The following is a 9,905-nucleotide window of genomic DNA, read 5'->3' as shown; positions in this document are numbered from 1 at the left end:
GTCAAAGAAATTAGGCAAGAAAAAGAAATAAAATGCATCCACATTGGAAAAGAAGACATGAGACTGTCACTATAAAATTATCTGACTATTTTTGGGTGACCTAATATTATATATAGAAAATCCTGATTAATTCACCAAAAACTATTCAAAATAATAAACAAATACCATAGAGTTGCAGGGCACAAAATCAACACACAAAAATCAGTTGCTTTTCTATACACTAACAATGAAGTAGCAGAAAGAGAAATTAAGAACACAATTGCATTTACAGTCACAACAAAAAGAATAAAATACCTAGGAATAAATTTAACCAAGGATGTGAAAGCCCTGTACACTGAAAACTATAAGACATTGTTGAAAGAATTTGAAAATACTAAAAACGGAAAAGTCCTCTATGCTCATGGACTGGATGAATTAACATAGTTAAAATGTCCATACTACCTAAAGTAACCTACAGATTCAGTGCAATCCTTATCAAAATTCCAATGACATTTTTTATGTAAACAGCACAAAAAATTCTAAAATACATTTGGAACAACAAAAGATCCTGAATAATCAAAGTTATCCTAAGAAAAAAGAACCAAGCTGGAGGTATCACACTCCTTGATTTCAAAGTAAACCTCAAAGATATAGTAATCAAAACAGCACGGTATTGGCGGAAAAACAGACACACAAATCAATGGAACAGAATTGAGAAGTCAGAAAGTAACCTGCACATTTATGGACAACTAATTTTTGACAAATGAGCCAGGTGAAACAAGGGAGAAAAGAAAGTCTCTTCAATAAATGGTGGTGGGGAAACTGGACAGCCACATGCAAAAGAATGATACCAAGCCCTATCTTATACCATATACAAAAATTAATTCAAAATGGATAAAGACTTGAGTATAAGACCTGAAACCATAAAACTCCTAGAAGGAAACACAGGTAGTAGGCTCTTTGACATCAGTCTACCAGTATCTTTTTTAATATATCTCCTCAGGCAAGGGGAAAAAATCAAAAATAAACCAATGGGACTATGTCAAACAAAAAAACCTTTCACAGCAAAGGAAACCACCAGCAAAATAAAGAGACAACCTACTTATTGGGAGAAGATATTTTCAATACATCTGATAAGGGGTTAATATCCAAGATATATAAAGAACTCATACAATTCAAAAACAACAACAAAAACTCAATTAAAAAGTGGGCAGAGGATCTGAACACGCTTTTTTCAAGGAAGATATACCAGCAGCCAACAGACACATAAAAAGATGTCCAACATTGCTAATTATTAGGGAAATGTAAATCAAAACCACAGTGAGATACCACCTCACAGAATGGCTATTATTGAAAAGACAAGAAAGAACAAGTGTTCTTGTACAAGGGAACATTTGTACACTGCTGTTGGGAATGTAAATCTGTGCAGCCACTATGGAAAGCAGTATGGAGATTCCCCAAAAATTTAAAAATAAAACTACCGCATAATCCAGCTATTCTACCCAAAATACCTTTTGGGTATTTATCCAAAAAACACAAAAACACTAATTTGAAATGATATATGCACCCTCATGTTCATTGCAGTATTATTTATTCTGTCTTTTTGTGTCAGGAAATCCACCTTGTGCTACAGGCTAAAGTTCATGAAAGGAGGGGTCAATAAACTGGAGACATTAGGAGAAAATTGATATATTTTGTTTGTTTGCTATGAACTGAAATATGTCTCCCCCCAAAAATCATATACTGAAACCCTAATCCCAAACGTGATGGTGTTTGGAGATGGAGCTTTGGGAGGTAATTAGGTCATGAAGGTGTGGTACTTATTATGAGATTAGTACCCTTATAAGAGCAGGCCTCAGAAAGTGTGATCACTGTCTCCACTACATGAAGACAGAGAAAGAGAACATCTACAAGCCAGAAAGAGACCTCACCATAACTCAACCATGTGGGAACACTGATCTCAGACTTCCATCCTCCACAAGTGTAAGAAAGTACATTTCTGTTGTTTAAGTCACCCAGTCTATGGCATTTTGCTATGGCAGCCTGAGCTGACAAAGACACTCTTCAAGTATCTATAGCTGTAGGCAGCATAACTTAGACAATATCTTCATTTGAATTTACTAGAGCAGCATGTCCTAAGGTAGCATGTGCTGTTCTTCCACTATCCCTTTTGAACTTCATTTTTATTTGAATTAACTTGAAACAGTAGTTTAAAAACATTTATGAGGGCCCAGCCTCATGGCCAAGAGTTTAAAGTTTCACATGCTCCACTTCAGTGGCCTGGGTTTGCAGCTTTGGATCCTGGACGTGGACCTGCACCACTCACCAGCCAGGCTGTGGTGGTGTCCCATGTACAAAATAGAGGAAGATTGGCAACCATGTTATCTCAGAACTAATCTTCCTTGAGCAACAACAAAAAGAGGAGGATTGGCAGCAGATGTTAGATCAGGGCCAATCTTCCTCAGCAAAAATAAATAATAAATAATGGTCTTTAAAGAAAAAAGGGGCTGGCCCAGTGAAGTAGTGGCTAAGTTTGCATGCTCCACTTTGGTGGCCTAGGGTTCACTGGTTCAGATCCTGGGTGTGGACCTACACACTGCTCATCAAGCCATGCTGAGGCAGTGCCCCACATAGAACCAGAAGGATGTACAACTAGGATATACAACTGTCTACTGGGGCTTTGGGGAGAAAAAAAAAGAGAAGATTGGAAACAGATGTTAGCTCATGGCCAATCTTCTGCACACACACAAAAAAACTTTATGAGAGTACGTAATCCTGAAATGTTACAAACACTTTTCTTGAAAAAAATTTGTTTAGCAAACTGATGCTGAGCCACTTGTACTGCTGACATGCAGACTTTCTATTAAATAGCCCATGCAGTGGAAATAAATTAGTCTTTATTCTACTATTTCAAAAAGTGTATCTCTTATGTTTCCTTAAACTGTATTTTCACTCCAATAAAACTTCTACAACCTGACCTTATCAATATTTTAAAAACTAAGCTAGCTTGGACTCAAACTGGAACTACATCAATGGCTTTCCTCAGTCTCTAGCTTTCAGATGGCAGATTATGGGACTTCTCAACCTCCATAATGATGTGAACCAAGTTCTAATTAGATAGATAGATGACACATATAGATGGATAGATAGATAGATAGATAGATAGATAGATAGATAGATAGATAGATAGATAGATAGATGATAGCTAGCTGGATGATAGATATAGATTTCCTATTGGTTCTGTTTCTCTGGAGAACCAGACTAATATAGATTTTAGTATCAAGAATGGCTGTAAAGGAACAGAATTTTAAGAATGAGTCTGAAGGCCTAAGAACCAGGAGCCAATGTTGTAAGTCCTAGTCCAAGGGCAGGAGATCTCTGTTCCAGCTCAATCAGTCAGGCATAGCAAATTCTCCATTCCTCCAATTTTTTTCTCTATTCAGGACCTCGACATTGGATGATGCCTGCCCACATTGGAGAGGGCAATCTGTTTTACTTAGTCTATCAATTCAAATTATAATCACACTACGAAAGACACACCTTGGAATAATGTTTAGCCAAATATCTGGACACCCCATGACCCAGTCAAGTTAGCACATAAGATTACCCATTGAAACTTCATCATTGTCAATTTGGCATCCATAGACATTTCCTTAAACCATACTTAATATTCAAATAAAGACAATAACAAGGTCATAATTTCACCTAACATGATACAACTATCCTGCATACAACCCAAAGTGCACGAACCCCTTCCCCAGAAGAGGAGATAAAAATCACTGAATGATGTTTACTATTCTCCTTGATATCCTGTAACTTAAGTACTATGATGTACAATTAACAATAATTAAATATTATGATGTAAAGTCAATACATCTTATGTTATAAGATAAGCGAATAATACAGGAAAGAAAAAGTGATATTTGCTAGCTAGTTAGATGACCGATATGTGAAAAGACAGACACACACATATAAATGTATTCATAACAAATAAGAAGGAAATATTCATGGAAATTACAGTCCTCATCTCTATAATTGGTCACATGGTCATAGCTGGTATTTATAACTATCTTCTGTCACTACCCATTCTATATTCCCTTTGCCTTCAGCAAGCATCTCAACTGGTCATGGTTCTTTACCTGATGGGGTGACCCAAATCTTTCTTCCTGAAGGGTCTGGGTCATTAGTAGTCCTGCCTGAATTGGGTTGCTGTAGTTTTCCATTTGCCTTAATCACAGGGCATAGTAATATTAGGAGATGCCTAAGGAATCTCCTGTATTCCAGACATACTCTTCCTTACTTCTCTGGTGGAGTAGTTCAATTTCCCCTTGGTAGTCAGTATCAATCATCCCAGCCATCACAGTAACTCTCTTCTTTGCCTGTTGATTCAGAGGTATGAGGAGTCCACAGTGGCCAAGTGGCAGTCATACCTTCAAGTTCAAAGTAATCATTGTTTTGTCTGTTGGTGGAAGCAACTCTCCCTCTGGAACTAAGACCTCTAGACGAGCAGAACATTAGGTCACAGGAACAGGAAGCAAAAATTTATGATAGTGGGTCACTAAGGGGTAATAGTAAGTGGTGTCACTCCCATTTCCACCCCTTGATTCTTGGACCCATGAATCCTGGCTATGAAAGAAACAGCACCATATATTGGACACTGATTCAGAGCATATACAGCCTTCTGAAGAAACTTGTCCCAGACCTGTAAGATATTTCCACCTAGCTGGCACTGTAACTGAGTCTTCAAAAGGCCATTACATGATTCTGTCATGCCAGCTCCTTCCAGATCATGGAGAATATGGTAAGACCAGTGAATTCCATGAGCATGGGCCCACTGCCACACTTCTTTTGCTGTGAAGTGAGATTCTTGTTCAGAATCAATGCTGTCTGGAATACCACGGTGGTGGATAAAGCATTCTGTAAGTCTATTAATAGTAGTTTTGGGAGAAGCATTGCATTCATGGGAGACAAATCCATATCCAGGTAAGTGTCTATTCCAGTAATAATGATATGCTACTCCTTTCATGATGAAAGTGATCCAGTGTAATCAACCTTTCATCAGGTAGCTAGCTGATTACTATGAAAAATGGTGTCATATCAGAGACTCAGTGTTGGTTTCTGTTCATTGGACACTGAGTGGAAGTCCATCTTGCTGAGCCCAGGGATAATTTCCATTGCTGCCATCATGGCCACCTTGTTCATGAGCCCGCTGAGTGACAACAGGGGTGGCTGGGGAAAGAGGCCAACTGCTAGCCATAGAATGGGATATCCTATCTACTTAATTATTAAAATGTTTTCTGTTGAGGGCGCACTTTAGTGAGCATTCACATGAGACACAAATCTCTTCACCATTTTTGCTCACTCAGAGAGATCTATCCACATATGTCTTCCCCAAATTTCCTTATCATCATTTTTCCAATCATGTTTCAAGTCCCTGGCCATCCAGCCAAACCACTAGGCATACTCCATGAATTGCATGACTGGTCATTTCTCCTGCCAAGCAAAGTGAAAAACCAGGTATTATGCTGAGAGTTCTGCCCACTAGGAGGATTTCTTTTCACCATTGTCTTTCAGGGATGTCCCAGAACAGAGCTATAGTGCAGCAGCTGTTCACTTTTGGATTGTGCCTACATATCTTCCAGAACTACTGTAAACCATGCCCAAGTCTTCCTCTGTCAACTCATTATAAGAAACTCTCCATTAGGCCATACTTGCAAGCTGGTGGAGAAAAGGCAGTATAGCAGGAGAGGGGACCACATGTATTTGGGCCACTTCATGAAATGTACTTGTGTCTTCAGGGCCTGCTATCACATATATACCACTTCCATTTGATAATGGAGTGCTACTGCACATGCCTAACTTTATGGCTTGATGGGTCAGATAACATACAGTTCATTATGGGCAGCTCTTGTCACATGGTAACTTGGTGGCCCATGGTTAACCATCCAGTCTCTACTAAAGCCCAGTAGCATGAGTTATCTTTGGAGGATGGAAGGGCTTTGCTACCAAATCATAAGGGCTCACACTGTGATTCACATATATGGGCCTGCCAAAGACTCCAAACAGCATCACTACCTGCTTCTGACACTTCAAGTACCATTGGATTGGCTGGATCATGGCCCAAGTGGCAGAGCAGCTTGCATGGCATCCTGGACCTACTTAACAGCCTTCTGCTGTTCTGGGCCCACTCAAAACTACCAACTTTTCTGGTCACTTGGTAAATGAGCCAGGGTAACACACCCAAATGTGGAACATGTTGCCTCCAAAATCCAATGAGGCCCATTAGACATCTTGCCTCTTTTTTGGTTGTAGGAGGGGCCAGTTGCAAAAACTTATCCTTCACCTTAGAGTGGATATCTTGACATGCCCCCACACCTCAGGGCCCTTAAAAATTTCACTGAGGTAGAATGTCCCTGAATTTTTGTTGGATTTATTTCCCACCCCCTAGCATGTATGTGTTAAGACATCTGGCATGTCTTATCAATAAGTCTAGAGTAGTTGCTACTTTCTTGCTCACTAGGTCCAATCAGCATAATGTCATAAATGTAAAAGATTAGTATACCTCCTGGAAGGGTAAGGTAACCAAGATCTTTGTGAACTAAATTATGACATAGGACTGGAGAAGTGATATGCCCCTGATAGTGGGGGTGTGTTGCTAGCCTTACCAGCTGAAAGCAAACTGCTTCTGGTGAGTCTTATTGACAGAGATGGAGAAAAAAATATTTGCCTAGAACATTAGTTGAACCTTAAGTACCAGGAGATGTGTTGATTTGCTCATGCAGTGAAACCACATCTGGTACAGCAACTGTGATTGAAGTCACCATTGGGTTAAGCTTAGGATAATCCACTATCTTTCTCTAAGATGTATCTGTCTTCTGCCCAGGCCTCATAGGCAAGTTGAATGGGGGTGTGGTGGGAATCCTCACTCCTGCATTCTTCAAGTCCTTGATGGTGGCACTAATCTCTGCAATCCCTCCAGGAATGTGGTATTGCTTCGGGTTTACTGTTTTCCTAGGTAGAAGCAAATCTATTGGTTTCTGTTTGGCTTTTCCTACCATAATAGCTCTCATTCCACTGGTCAGGGAGCCAAATGGGAATTCTGCCAGCCTCTGAGTATATATATTTCAATTAAGCATTTCAAAACTGGGGGAACAACCACAGAGTGAGTTCTGGGACCCACTGGACCCACTGTGAGGTGGACCTGAACTAAAACTCCATTGATCATCTCACCTCTCTATGCCTATACTCTGACTGGTAGACCACAGTGATGTCTTAGGTCTCTTGGAATTAGTGTCAGTCAGAGCCAGTGTTCAGAAGTCCCCAAAACAACTAATTACTTTCTTTTCCCAAAGCACAATTATCCTGGTAAAAGGCTATAAGCTGCTTTGGGGAATGCTGGGGAAAAGATTAATAGGATAAATATTTGGTAGTGTACTTAGATCCTTTCTCAAGAGGACTTGGCCTCTTCTTCATTCAAGAAGCTCTGGGTCTGGCTGTAAACTGACTGAAATCTGTGAATTGATTGAGAAGCCATGCCATCTGTTTTTGATTTGGGTTAGACTTTTTTCACTTGACCTAGAACTCTTCTGCTTTTACAGATCAAGTAAGAATTTAGTGGGCTTTCTATCTATTTTACTTCTAGGAGCACCATGATCTACTAGCCAATGCCATAGGTCTATATAAGTCAGCCCATTCTGAATGCTGCTTTGACTCTGCTGTTCATTGTGGTAACCATTCACACCTTGCCTTTGGCAATTGAGTGCTGCCATTTGGCCCCTACCACTCAGGATCCAATTACAGTCATGCACTGCTTAACAACATTTCAATCAATGATGGACTGTATATACAACAGTGGTCCCATAAGATTGGTACCATGTATCCTGGATATGAGTAGGCTTATACCATCTAGGTTTGTGTAAGTACTATAGGGGAGAAATAAATTTTCCTCTGCCTCTCTAAGTTCTTCCAGCTGGTCTAAGAATTAAATTGGCATGAGACAGATTAACAGGAGAAAAACAAACAAAAGTTTAAGAACATATATACATGAGAGAAACCCAGGAAAACTGAGTAACTCACTAAAATGGCTGAAGCCTTCACCTTCAATACCATCCTTAGCTAATGACAACAGAAGAAATTTGGGGTGGGGAGAGCCAGAGACTTCAAAGAGAAGGAAGGCAGTTCACAGGGAGGTGAAAAGGAGTAAACAATTGGAAAATGAGTGTTTGGCCACACAGAAACAGAAGAACACAGATGGGAGCCCAACAGACTTTTCTAAGTTCCTCCCTGTCTACTACCTGGTTCATGTTATGCTAAGTTAATGGCTCGCTTCCTGAGACAGGTTTCTTTAAGCTGATTTATTTTAGGCAATTAAGGAGGACGTAACAAGAAAAATTTTCTGAGTCTTGCTTCTTAAAAATAATGAGCCTAAATTAATCATGTTAAAGGATACATTTTAGGGTGGCAAATTTTTTCCCCTTCAGTACACTCTCTGATATTTGCGTGAAGACAAAAATCACCAACTGACGCATTTCTCAGAACATATCCCCATCATTAAGCAATGCATAACTGTACTCGCATTGCATTCAAGTTTCCCAGTTCAGTCACTGCAGTCCCCACTGTAAGGTCTGGCTTACAGAGAAGAGGTATCATAGAGCTCTTCATGGATGCCAGTGTTCCCCTCAGAAATTTATTTTTCACAGAATTGATGAGAGATATGTCTTCTAGACCCTCCCAGTATGGGTGAAGTCTTAAATAACAAATTTTTTTGTTATGTCCACTCTAACATTCCAATCTCCCTAAGCCTTTGAATTCCTTCCTCTATGTTAAACCAAGACAAGTCTGATATTTTCAGTTCTCTCACTGTGGGCCACCTCATGATCCATGTTTCAGCCAACCAACAAATAAACTGTTAGATCCCTTTCTAACTTCTCAACATGCAACATAAAATGTATAATCTCTGCTTAGTGATCCCATATCGATAAATTTAGCCTAATCCAACTTTATGTTCTACCATTATTATCCTCCATTCTTAGAATCAATTCCCACACATGTTCCCCAGATTTCTGTTTGTATAAATTAGAAAATTCTTTTGGAGTGTAGCACACCTCCTTATGGGTCAAATTTAGTACCTCACCTTTAGGGGCTTCTGGTACTTGGGTCTAGTTATAGGCCTAGAAGGAAAGAGAAGTGGTAGGGGTGGGCCCTGAGGAGAATCAACATTGTCTTGCATGGCAACTCTTTTGAGAGGCTATTACATTTTCCTCAGGCTGTGGAGAGATAATCATCTCAGATGGGAGTGGAGAGGCTAATACCCCTCGGGTTGGGGAAACTGCTTCCACTGGCAAAGATGCTCATCAGAATTTAGGGGCTCAATGTTCCCACTTCATCATGGTCTTCCCACACATCCCCACTCCAACTTTTAGGATCCTAATCCTTCCCAATCAATGCCCTCACTTTAACAATAGTTACCCTGCAAAGGAAGGAGTTCAACCATTTGTTACCACTTTTGTTACTTAAATCTGTATTACAGTTCTCCAGAGAAGCAAAACAATTTATATATATATATCAGGAATTGGTTCACATAATTATGGAAGCTGAGAAGTCCCACAGTCTGCCATCTGACAGCTGGAGACCTAGGAAAGGCAGTGGTGTAGTTCTAGTCTGAGTCCAAAGGCCTGAGAAGAAGGAACTGATAGCATAAGTCCCAGACTGAGGGCAGGAGACAATGTCCCAGCTCAATCAATCAAGCAGAGAAAGTAAATTCTCCCTTTCTCTGCCTTTTTGTTTTATTCAGGCCCTCAATGGATTAGATGGTGTCCACTCACATTGGGGAAGGCAATCTACTCAGTCTACCAATTCAAATGCTAATCTCATCTAAGAACAGCCTCATAGACACACCCAGAAATGGTGTTTAACCAAATATCTGG

General features: G+C 39.9%; 1 pseudogene; it reads right to left on the bottom strand.

Moving 5' to 3' along the window:
- Positions 1-4,493: 4,493 nt before the first annotated feature.
- Positions 4,494-7,270, bottom strand: LOC106831933 (uncharacterized; annotated as a pseudogene).
- Positions 7,271-9,905: the final 2,635 nt, after the last annotated feature.

This window comes from Equus asinus, chromosome 14 (genome assembly GCF_041296235.1).
Source record: "Equus asinus isolate D_3611 breed Donkey chromosome 14, EquAss-T2T_v2, whole genome shotgun sequence".
Taxonomy (NCBI): Eukaryota; Metazoa; Chordata; class Mammalia; order Perissodactyla; family Equidae; genus Equus; species Equus asinus.
Note: the sequence above shows the minus strand (reverse complement) of the source record. Positions and strands in the feature narration are given on the sequence as shown.